This window comes from Oryzias latipes, chromosome 10 (assembly GCF_002234675.1).
Source record: "Oryzias latipes chromosome 10, ASM223467v1".
In the NCBI taxonomy this organism is placed as follows: domain Eukaryota; kingdom Metazoa; phylum Chordata; class Actinopteri; order Beloniformes; family Adrianichthyidae; genus Oryzias; species Oryzias latipes.
In genome coordinates this window covers 28,880,193-28,891,771 of record NC_019868.2, presented here as the reverse complement: position 1 = coordinate 28,891,771, position 11,579 = coordinate 28,880,193, and the positions used below count along the sequence as shown (strand labels likewise).

The following is an 11,579-nucleotide window of genomic DNA, read 5'->3' as shown; positions in this document are numbered from 1 at the left end:
CAGTGGGATTTGTTGACAGAAGATCCTTCTAATTTTATTTAAGATCTTTGAATTTTTGCTGCAGTTTTATGAGGTTCCGTTTGTGCCAAAAATATGTCTTTGGTCCATTGTCTATGTTTAACCCTTGTTCTATCCTAGGCACTTTAACCTTGGGAGTTGGGTCATCTAGACCCACTAGACAGTGCTCTGAACCTTTTTTCTTCAATGATTTGTGATCTTCACTGGTGTCCATGGATTACATGAAATCTTTCCACCTTTATCCACCTTTATCATGGTAGGGAGAAGATGTCAATGTAAGGATCAGGTCATCTGGACCCCATAGGATAGCACAAGGGCTACTGAACGAGTTCAGTGAACATTGGTTCATGCGTTATGTTTAAAACTTTGCATTTGTCTTTGTTATTGTCGTTACTCCCTGTCGTCTCACTATGTCGTCAGGAAGGTCCTTAGCAACCGTACTAAGGACTTTTCTGACAACTTTGGAAAAATTTGAAATACGACAAGATCTAAGGACACGACATGAGGAAACGACGAAGCTAACGACACTAGCAACGGTTGCTAAGGATTTTCCTGACGACATGGGGAAACGATGAAGCTAACGACACTAGCAAAGGTTGCTAAGGATTTTCCTGACGACGCGGGGAAACGACAAAGCTAACGAGACTAGCAACGGTTGCTAAGGATTTTCCTGATGACACGGGGAAACAATGAAGCTAGCGACACTAGCATCGGTTGCTAAGGATTTCCCTGACGACATGGGGAAACGACGAAGCTAACGACACTAGCAAAGGTTGCTAAGGATTTTCCTGACGACGCGGGGAAACGACAAAGCTAACGAGACTAGCAACGGTTGCTAAGGATTTTCCTGATGACACGGGGAAACAATGAAGCTAGCGACACTAGCATCAGTTGCTAAGGATTTTCCTGACGACATGGAGAAACGACGAAGCTAACGACACTAGCAACGGTTGCTAAGGATTTTCCTGACGACATGGGGAACGACGAAGCTAACGACACTAGCAACGGTTGCTAAGGACTTTTCTGATGACATGGGGAAACGACGAAGCTAACGACACTAGCAACGGTTGCTAAGGATTTTCCTGACGACATGGGGAAATGACGAAGCTATTGACACTAGCAACGGTTGCTAAGGACTTTTCTGACGCTGTAATGAGACGACATGGGGAAATGACAATAATAAAGACAAATGCAAAGTTTTAGGCATAAAGCAAACATGGACATCACAAAGCAAATACAAAGTATTAATCAAAGAAGCATGGACATGCAGAAGATGTTGCGTAGTAGTACATAGACATGAACCAATGTTCAATGAACTTGTTTAATAGACATAGATCAGGGGTCGGCAACCTTTTTTACTCAAAGAGCCATTTGGGACCGCCCCTAATAAAAAAGAAAGCTCCCGGAACCACAACCCGTTTTGACATCATTATAAATATTATGCATGTATACATTATTCAAAGGTGCTCATTACGTCGATCGCGATCTACCGGTCGATCTTCAATGACATGAGTGTAGATCGCGGGCCAGAAAAGATTTTAAAAAAAGTACTTCTTTAAAATCCACCAGCCAATCAAAATCCTCACTGAGAAGTACAGGACTTGATTGACATGGAGATTGGCCAATCGGAGATCGTCTGAAGCATACACCGCTGCAAATTCACATCATGTTCTTTAAAGGATGATACCGCGGCCGCGTGTGGGCGGAGCTACTGGTTCTGGTCTGATCGCTGCATGGAGCGATGTGTTCATCAATGCATGGTAGACACTGAGAATGTGGAGAGATCAGGTTTATTATTTTGAAGAGTTCTACTTGGTAATCATGTTTCCATGTGTGAGTTCATAAAATCATCCCAGAGAAAGTCTCTGCTTCAACTCCTTCAGGGAAAGCTGCTTCTCAATCTGACGCCCGTGTTTGCATCTCTCTGACAGAGTTTGAAGCCAAAGCCCCTCCTCCGCCTCTCTACCTGCTTTTCCTCTCTACCTGTTCACCTGTTCACATCCTCTGCAGCTGAGAGTTGTTTCCCCCGCGCTCCTCAGTGTGTCCTACACAGAGAGCGCAAAATACGATAGTCGGGGCGCTCCAGCGCAGCACAAGGATGAAAGAGCCGGACTCAGGTTATAGCGGGGATAGAGCGGGTTAAGCAAATGAATGGAATAAGGCGGCCTGCTGAAGAAATATTCAATATTGTACACATTTTATTTTTAGTCTGAACTATCTTTTATTTAGAAAAATCTTTTATTTTATCAGTCCAGTATGAAAAAAAACATCAACAAAAGCTGTGTTGGGCGGTTTTTGGCTGGGTCTGGCGGTTTTCAGATGACTTTTCGGCTGGAAACCTGTGACTCTATCTGGCAACGCTGGCGCGAACTCTCAGTCTGTCATCAGTCTCTGCCCCACGGCACGTCAAGTTCCCGGCAGAAGATCGGAGTGTTTATTGAAGCCGCCCCGCGTGCCTCTCCCTGCTATCAGCTCTGCAGGTCTCGCCCGATAAATACGAGCTCATTACGAAGCTGTTTTTTTACGTGGCTCGTGCTTCGTGCGGAGCTAGCAGCGCCTTTGAAATGCCATGAAAATTGAAAAAACTAAAATAAAATTTAATTATTATAAAATACTCATTATTTTCCAAAGTCACAGGGAGCCACAACAGATGGATGAAAGAGCCACATGTGGCTCCAGAGCCATGGGTTGCCGACCCCTGACATAGACAATGGACCAAAGACATATTTTCATATTTTTGGCACAAATGGAACCTCATCCAGTTTGACCTGATTTACGTCGTGCGTGTTAGACCTGAAAGATGGAGTCTTTGTTTGAGTCCAGTGCAGTGGTTTCTCCTCTGACCCCCTACGCTTTATAGAAACATTATTTTTAACTTTCAAAGTAAAAACCATGCGAGGGATGATAGAGCTGTACGTGTAGGGACCTTCATATGCAGAAACCTTTGCAGAGCTGTGAGAGAAACAGCCTGGGATTCACCAGATTTACACTGCTTTGACATTTTGCACCAGGATGGCTCAGTTGGCTGGTTGTAGGTCTGGCGTGGGTTCGATTCCCAGGGGCGAAATGAACCCTTCGAGCTGCTGCCTACCTGTTGCTCCTCCTGGGTGGTGTAAAACGTCTCTGCTGAACCACCTGTGCTAAAAGCCCGGCTGGGGTGTCCAGAACTTTACTTTTTTATGTTTTTTCTCATTATGGTGCAGCTTCGGTACAGTAGAGTAGCTCTGAAAAGATTTACCGACTTGTTCTCTGGCTGCGGTTCTGTGGTCACACAGCCACTACGTTCATATTGTGTATTTTCCGCGTCTGACATTTCGGTATTTCGTGATCCATGCGTGCTATACGTGGTTTTTGCGTCATTCCTTCGTCATTCATCGGATGTGCGCAGATGTCCGTCTAGGATTTTGGCTGACGGATCTTCATGTGACTTCGGTTTTGAGCTGCTAAAAATCATTCATCAGTTGAGGACGACTCAGTTTACGTTTTTTTTTACGTAGTTTATACATAATTGTTACGTAAATCTAACACAGTTGTGTTTGATTTTTGCAAAATTGTGGCTTTCCACGACCGTTTTGTCACGCATGAACCACAGATGTATAACTTTTATATCAAGCATCCGGCGCACAGATCACAATGTAATTATGTAACTGACGCACAAATCACTAATAAATTGTACATAAACATTCACGCACGGTTCATGATTACTGTGTTCTTTGCGTGGTTTATTCCTACGTCGGCCGTGGTTTTAACATGGTTTATTTGTGATCCATCTGTGAAAATCACCCATTAAGACCACAACTTTCTCACTTTTTCCATGTGCATTTATGTACGACCAATGTTCATCCGTGCAATCTGCACTTAATGTACGTGGTGGCTGTGGTGGTCTCTGCTGTCACTCAGGTGAGGCTAAAGGCCAGTTATGCTTTGTCATGTTTTCTGTTCTTGGCAGGTTGGACATTGGTTTGACAGCAAATGGAAATCTCCTGCTGTGCATTAAATGAAAGCCCATTTAAGACTGATCCCCTGTGCCCCCCCCCGGCAGTAACTCTGCCCCCACTTTGGAAAGTCTGTCAACTTTGCAGAAAAGCATCACATAAAGGTGAGATTTTACTACCCAGTACAAACTGTAATCTGCTGGACATGTGTGAAACTCCAGGCATTGACGGCCGGCGTCCTACATGTAAACCAACTAATCTGCCATTGAAGCTCCTCACATAAACACACCTGATCCAGGTGATCAACAGCAGATAAGGCATCGTTTCTGGAAAACCAGCAGGATGCCGGCCCTCCAGCCCTGCAGTCTGACTAGTAAAGCCCCAACAAGAAAAGGGATTCTGTCAGAATGGGAGGAATATTTCACAAACACGCCACTTTTTTTTACCATCCTCATCTGAAAACACAAAGGGAGGATTTATACCATGGTCCGGGTGAATACTCTTTTCTGATTGGCTGCTGGGTGTGCTTTAAAATGTGATAATCCACAGTGATAATGTACGCCTAAAAAAGTAGTTCCAACCACATATCTTGAATCTTCCGTATCACTGCGCCGGCTTCTTTAAAACAAACTTTGGCTTCATCATCCGGACAAAAACAAGCGTTAAGAGGTGAACTTTCTCTCTGAACTGATGCTTTATCTAACCCATCGTGATCATCAGCAGAGATATATCGCTTTCCTTTACCGCTGCAGTCGAGGCTGGGGCCGGAAAGGGGGCGCCTCACCATGTAACAAATAGTCCGCTTTTTGTGAAAAAAGCGATCCAAACTCAAAAAAATAACAAGAGTTAAAAGACTTAAAACTGGTTGAATATTTATTTCTTTTGTAAGTGACCGTGGTATAAGCAGGTTAACGGCAGACGAAGTCTGCATTTTTAGCGTTAACGCGCTTCGCGTTGGACGGTTCAGGCTTCCGCGGTCGTGCGTTCATTTCTGGTAATACACACTCCGTCGGCCTTTAACCCTTACTTAACACCTCGTGAACAAATCTACAGCATTTTTTTTCTTGTTTCCCTCTTATTGTCTAAAATACTCACGTCTCAGTTTGTCTCTTTGTCTTAGGACTGCAGCTCTTTGACAGACCTTTCCTTAGCTCTGACCAGCATGGTCCTGATGGAGGAACCCACCGCCGAGGGAAAGTTCACTCCAGGCAATGAACCCAATCCTTGTGTTCAGCGTAAGTCACTGTTTTACTTTCAACTTTTTTGGATCTGATTATGATCACATTTCCAAGACATTTGGAGCAAACGAAAGAAAAGGAAAAGAAAATCGGACATTGAACCCATCAGAGCAGGAAGAACAGAAACAGCACCTGCAAGAAGGCGGAGCCAAACAAAGCAGCAAAAAGGCAAAGTCAACACAAAACAAAAATGTGAATTCCCAAAGCAGAACAATTTACTGAGCGCGTAGAAGTTTTATTTATCCAGTTTGGTCGATGAAGAACAATTTCCCATTTACAACAACGACCTGAGTTTGCAGCAACATTACAAAAACAGAATGACAGTTACAATACAAATAGAAAGCACGGCAACCCGAATAGTAGTGGATTAAGAGACATAAAAACACAAAAAAACAGAAAACTAAAACAAACTGAACCAAAAATAATAACCAAATAAAAATCCTAAATCCCATACGAATCAAAAACCAAAGAAATGGTTAGGAAACGACTAAAAGAGACGCCGTCATCTCCACATGAACTCACTGGAGGTTCAGTTGTTGCTTTATTAAAGTCTCCATCTGACACACATTTGTATTCATTTTTATATGTTGTTGACCCAAAAAATATACTATCACTTTCTAAAATCTTCATGGTTTCCATGGCAACACGTGATTTTAGGTGGGATCATGAATTTGGTTTGGTGACAGTTCATTTTGGTGTCTTCCTTTGAAATGATTCTGTGGTTGTTTTTTGGTCAGCTCCATTTTCCCAGAGGTTTCTCTCAATCAAAGGAGAATTTCTTCATCCAGTTCTGAGTTCTAGACGCACGGGCCAGTGGATAATTCCCCGTTTGACCTTTACTGTGATTGATTTGCTTCAAAATTCAATAGTAGACTGACTAAACGCACTTCTACTGTGTAAGTGAAATGTCACGGGGAGCTGCTCCTCTGAAAGCTTCCAGCACCTCAGAGGTGTGTCTCACCTTTGTAGTTCTACTAATGAAGGAGTTGGTGGAAGCTTTTCTGCTGTGTTTAACCTTGGTGTCCTCAGTGACCTGATAAATGTTTACTCTGCATTCATCACCTCTCCGGTCTTCCCGTGGTACGAGGAAGCCTGATAATTGACATTCTGGGTGAGGCTTCTTCCCTGCTTATCATTAAGCTTTGTGAAGGAGCCGTGGCCCACAGGACGGAGGTGAGGGGGCTTGTTAACCGCCAGTCAGAGTGTATCAGTTGGAGGTTTTGTCTTCATTTCTGCCATTTGCTCAGGCAGCAACTCGCCTTCTTCTGTGTGAACTGAAGCCTCAACGTAATGGGTCTGACATAAAAGCTGTGAAACAGTCGCTGGATCACCGCTGGGCTCCCAGGACTCCATGCAGGTGTCCAGGCTGCAAACGGCATCGTTTCAGACACCCCGACAAGTCAGGATGGATGTTTAAGGACAAATCAGGGACAAATTATTTACTGTTCTCAATCCAGTCTAGGGTGAGCTCTGTCCTGTTTGTCCAAGACAACAAATTATTATCCATTATTATGCATCCAACCACCTACCCGCCCAGCTGTCCATCCATCCATCCATCCATCCATCCATCCATCCATCCATCCATCCATCCATCCATCATCTGTCTGTCCGTTTCATCCGTGTCACCTGCAGGCGCCGTACAGGTTTGACCATTTTTGGACACGTTTTGACAATGATCTCAGGATTTCTACCAGAATCTTTGAACGTTGCTGAAACAGTGCAAACCACCAAACCGTCATGAAGCTCCTGGAGGAGAACAGGTGAAACTCCTCCCACCGTATTATTATTACACCACTACTGGTTTTTCACTCCTTTTAGTGCCATTAAGTTTACACTAGTCCCTGCCTTTCCTTCTGTTAGGATCGTGTTAGTTTGTAGACTCTTAGATGACTCACGGCGCAACACAGGGTTCTGTACTAGAGGAGCCGGTACTTTGGACATTAGACTTCAGTACAATGTTTTCTCCAACCTGCAGATCATTCTCAGCTGTACTTTTTTACAAAGCTTTCTGTGGTCAAACATGGATCATGTTTTCCAAACAGAGATCTCCGGTGACGGATAACATGGTGTCTGTAGTTGTAATCGTCTTATGAAGGTCAGTCTAAACCTTCTGTGTTCCTAATAAGGAACACTCTGTCCTCTTTTAGTGGTTCTCCTTAACAATTCACACTTTTCAGCCCACAGGCCTCTGGAACTTAATTATGAAAATAATTATGATCCAGAGGGCTTCCAGTTCAAAAGCCCTCTGGGTCATAATTATGATCTGTGGGGGGCTTTGCAACGCTCTGGGGGGTTGGATGTCTTTGTAGCTGCTTCAAAGACGTTCTACACATCTCTATTCATCTGTTGTTCGCGAATCCCCAGGAGCATCTGGGTGGAGAAAAGGCAGAGCTCTGTGTCTTGTGTCCGGTTTCTTGACGTTTTTCTCCTGAATAAAAGCTGTTTCTGTTGTTTTTGAAACACAGCAATAAAAAAAGCTTTACCCCCAACGCTGTTTTGTTCACCTCATGATCCCGCCAATAAGAACGTCTGCGTGGAGAACCTCGCTTCGTGTCCACACCTGCCCCTCTGCATTAACAGGAGAGACGTGGAAACAAGTGTTTTGTTTTAAAAAGCAGAATTCTGGCTTCTCAACATCCTAGAGGGAGGAGGGAAACCTGCCTTGTCAATGACAAATGAAATGGAGGCTGCTTCGCTAGTCAGACTGTTCATTAAGGTGATTGGGAGAGATCTGGATCGCGCGGTGTGATCTTCGACTTCTTGAGGTGACGAGAAGTTCCAGTAGTTTGAAAGTTATTGGATTCCAGCACATTGAAATGCAAATGCATGCACAGGGGGGCACCAGCATCTCCAAAGATCATCTGCTGAGCTGCTTCAGTCTCCCTGATGTTTGTAAGACGGCGCCTCAAACGGGCAGATGCCAGCATGAAGCAGCGTCTGGAAACCACAGATAGTCCGCTCTGAGGAGCGTCTCGCCGCACTCCGAGTGTCTCGCTTGTCTCTCCCTGCACTCAAACGGCGGCACCGGCAGAGCTCTGATCCTGTCAGCTGCTCCGACTGCCGCCGCCGCTACCTGGTTGAAGTGCAACAGCAAACGCTGCTGTCACCATCAAACATCAGCCAGGTTTTGATTTGTTGGTTAAAACTAGACATTTGGAGGTGAAATATCGCCTAAAAACCCGTGCTGGGAGTTTGTCAGGAGTCGTCCTTAAACCCGACAAAGATGTGAGGTTTTCAGTTAGTCGTCTGGACTTTTATCCGCCTTAGAAACTCTTCTCAATTTGAGAGTGCATGGCTAAACCGGAGTAATCTGCACACAGTTCTGTCACAGAAAAGCAAAAGGAAATCACGGTTGTTGAAATTCTTTAACGTAGTGGATTGAAAACCAGCTTTGATTATCAATAAAGTTAGAAATGTCATCAGATGGCGTTTAAAGACTGTTCAATGACAGAGAGTGAGGATACAATTCAGGCTTATTCCTAAAAAACAAAACCTTTTGCATATCAATAAAAGAAATTAAACTATGGAACAAATTAGGAAAGAAAATAAGACGATATTCCAGCACACACAGTTTCAAGGTGGATGCAAAGGCATGTCCAAAGTCCGGACGGTGGGCAAAAAACAGCCTGCTTTTAAATTTCCACTGCAGGCTCCTGTCATAAAATCAAGAATTTGTGGCCATCGGCACTTTCTAAGAACTGTATTTGGGGTTTCTTGATTGCAATCGGCTAAATGACGTCATGAGCCGGTGTAAAACGGCGGCTTTTGGCCCTCTTTAGACGAGAAGAACAGATTTATTTTGTTTCTGTAATCTGGTGGTTTTCAACCTTTTTTGAGCTTAGTTTCACCTTTTCCAGGCTTGACCACCAAAATCTCGAGGCGCATTGTAAAATATAATGGAAAGAGAACCTCAGGTCTTTCCAGGATCCTGTCTGCAGTTCTTGTCATAATTTAGTAGTTTTACTAGTTTTTATTTTTTGTCTAAATCAAAAATTCTTTATTTGTTTTTTGGGGAAAAAACAATTATTCCCATTTAGTTTTAGTTAAATGTGTCTGTTGGCCACTTAACCTGGCTTAACTTTCCTTTATTTTGATTTTACTTTAATTTAAACTTCCATTTAAAAAAAAGTCTTTGAAGTGTGAAATTAAATTTGTCCTTCAAACGAACATAAGTAGAAAGAGGCTGTTTGGGTTAGACAGATGATTTGGACCAAACACTGAAATCTCTGGTGGATGTTTGTGTTTGCTGTGGTTCATGGCAGCTACCAGTAGCACGGTAAGACATACTGTCACATCAACCCAGTGAATCATGGGAGATGTAGTGCACAAACGAGTGCAGGTTTACGCAGTCTGACAGCGGATCCTGCGGGAAGCTACACCATTAAACACGACCTTTAGCCGTTGTTCTTGTTTTAACTGAGAGACAGAAGTGAGGATGTTGGCGCCGTCTGATTGGTTAGATAGAGGGTTTATACTGTTACGACCCAGCTGGTACGTCACGATAGCCGAGCTGCTACTAAAGCATTTTCATTGGAGAGCTGTCCGTGCGCCATACACCACACGACCCCGGACAGTCTCAGAGAGGAAGAAATAGACAGATAGCATAATCTCCTTTTCAGCATCAACGCCCACGTAATTAAACACACCACAAACAGCTAAACAGCATGGACGTCACTTGTGTTCACAGATCTCTCACTCATGGTTTTCACATCAAGATTCCCGACTTCCCATGAGTCTTAGGGGCTGAAGGCGGGGCTAACCCCAGGGTCGCTACACTATGAATGATTCGTGGAGACGGTTTAAGTGGTGCAACGTTTTCCAAAATGAGAGCAATAGGACAAAGTTGTGGCAAAGTAGCGGCGCAGTGCAGTCATTCTTATCTTATGAATAAACAAAGAAAAAAAACAAAGAAAAAAGTCTTCTATGATTTTTCAAATCCCTAACCACTCAGTGGGAAACCTGGTCCTGTTGGACGAAGCTGATGTCCTGCTGATGGGAAATGTTCTCCACCTGACCTGACCGTCTCAGAACCACAACGTTTTGCATTTCTGAATAACTTAACTGATGAGTTATTTTGCTGGTCGTGTGATTTACATGGACATATCCAGATGGACAGTCGTGGTTTTTCCTAAAGACGATGATTTAGAACAAACATGTAGATTCAAATTTTGGTAGAAAATGATTAACTTTTATTTCTAAAGAGAACTCTTACTAATACATGTATCAAACTTGGACTCCATCATTTAAATGTTTCATTTTAGTAAACCATACAGTGACTAAAACGTTTTATTGAGCTTTTTTTTTAAAGTTAAATCTGTTTTTCTCTGACAGGAACCATAGAACATAGACGGTTCTGCCGATCTCTGAGACCACAACAAACATCTGTCGGTTCTATTTGATGAATAAATAATTATGACTATTAAATGGCAATGACTGTCAAGCTCGGATTGAAAACAGTTTGAAAACTGAAGCAAACGATATTTAGCTGTTTTCGTAAGCAAACGGCCTTTCAAAATAAAATATTGCAATCAAATCCTTTCAATAAAATATTAAATTTTTCCATTAGTCATGTGATTAATCCCAATGAAAGAATGTCCAGAACAGATCTCAATCCACCTTTAAATCTGAAACAATGGTCGTCTTCAGCGTCAAAGTCCTTCCTGTCTCCGTTTCAGCGTTCTCTCTGGTTAGCATGGAGGATGAAACTAGAAGCTCCTTGGAGGGATGTTAACATGCAATATGACTTTAAACATCCATTTTCAGAGGAATCTTGCAATGAGATGTGTTTTGACAACTGCTTTGAATTGGGGTTGCAAGACGTCATCGAAGGCCTTCAGATGGTAGGAAGTGATGCTAACCAGCGGGGCGCCTTGCATCAGCAAAGCTGCAAACAGAACCCATTGAAGCTTCTCAACCTTTGATCAATGGGGAGCTTCTGGGAAATTAATTTTAGCAGCGCTTAAGACGCCTTAAAAGGAGCAGCAGAAAAATTATTTTTGTGTGTTTTTTTACCACGCAGACGTATACAACTTCAGTTGGGAGGAGAATCAAAGACACAAACCGCAGATGATAGATTTATGACGGAACTTGTGTGCTATAAATTCAGGTTTCCCAAAAGATCAGAAGACCTGCAAACATTTAAACACGTGAATTATGAGAAACGTGTCTTTAAACTGTTTCCAGTGTCCTAAGCCTGGTTTTCAGGGGTTTGAATAGGTTTTTCTTTTGCTGCATTAGTTACTTTCAGAGTTCACATCTTTCGTTTGTTTGGAGCCAGATTCCTCTTTGTTAGAGCTGCTGAACCTGAGGCCTTTGACTGATCGCTGCTCCAGCAGCTCTTTGTATGTCACACAGCTGGTTCCGGTTCTGTTGGTCCACCTTCGGCCTG

The 11,579-nt window shown here is 43.2% G+C and overlaps 1 protein-coding gene across 1 annotated transcript in view; it reads right to left on the bottom strand.

Moving 5' to 3' along the window:
* LOC101173872 (melatonin receptor type 1A-like) overlaps positions 1-11,579 on the bottom strand; it is a 33,275-nt gene that overhangs the window by 7,205 nt on the left and 14,491 nt on the right. The window lies entirely within an intron of this gene.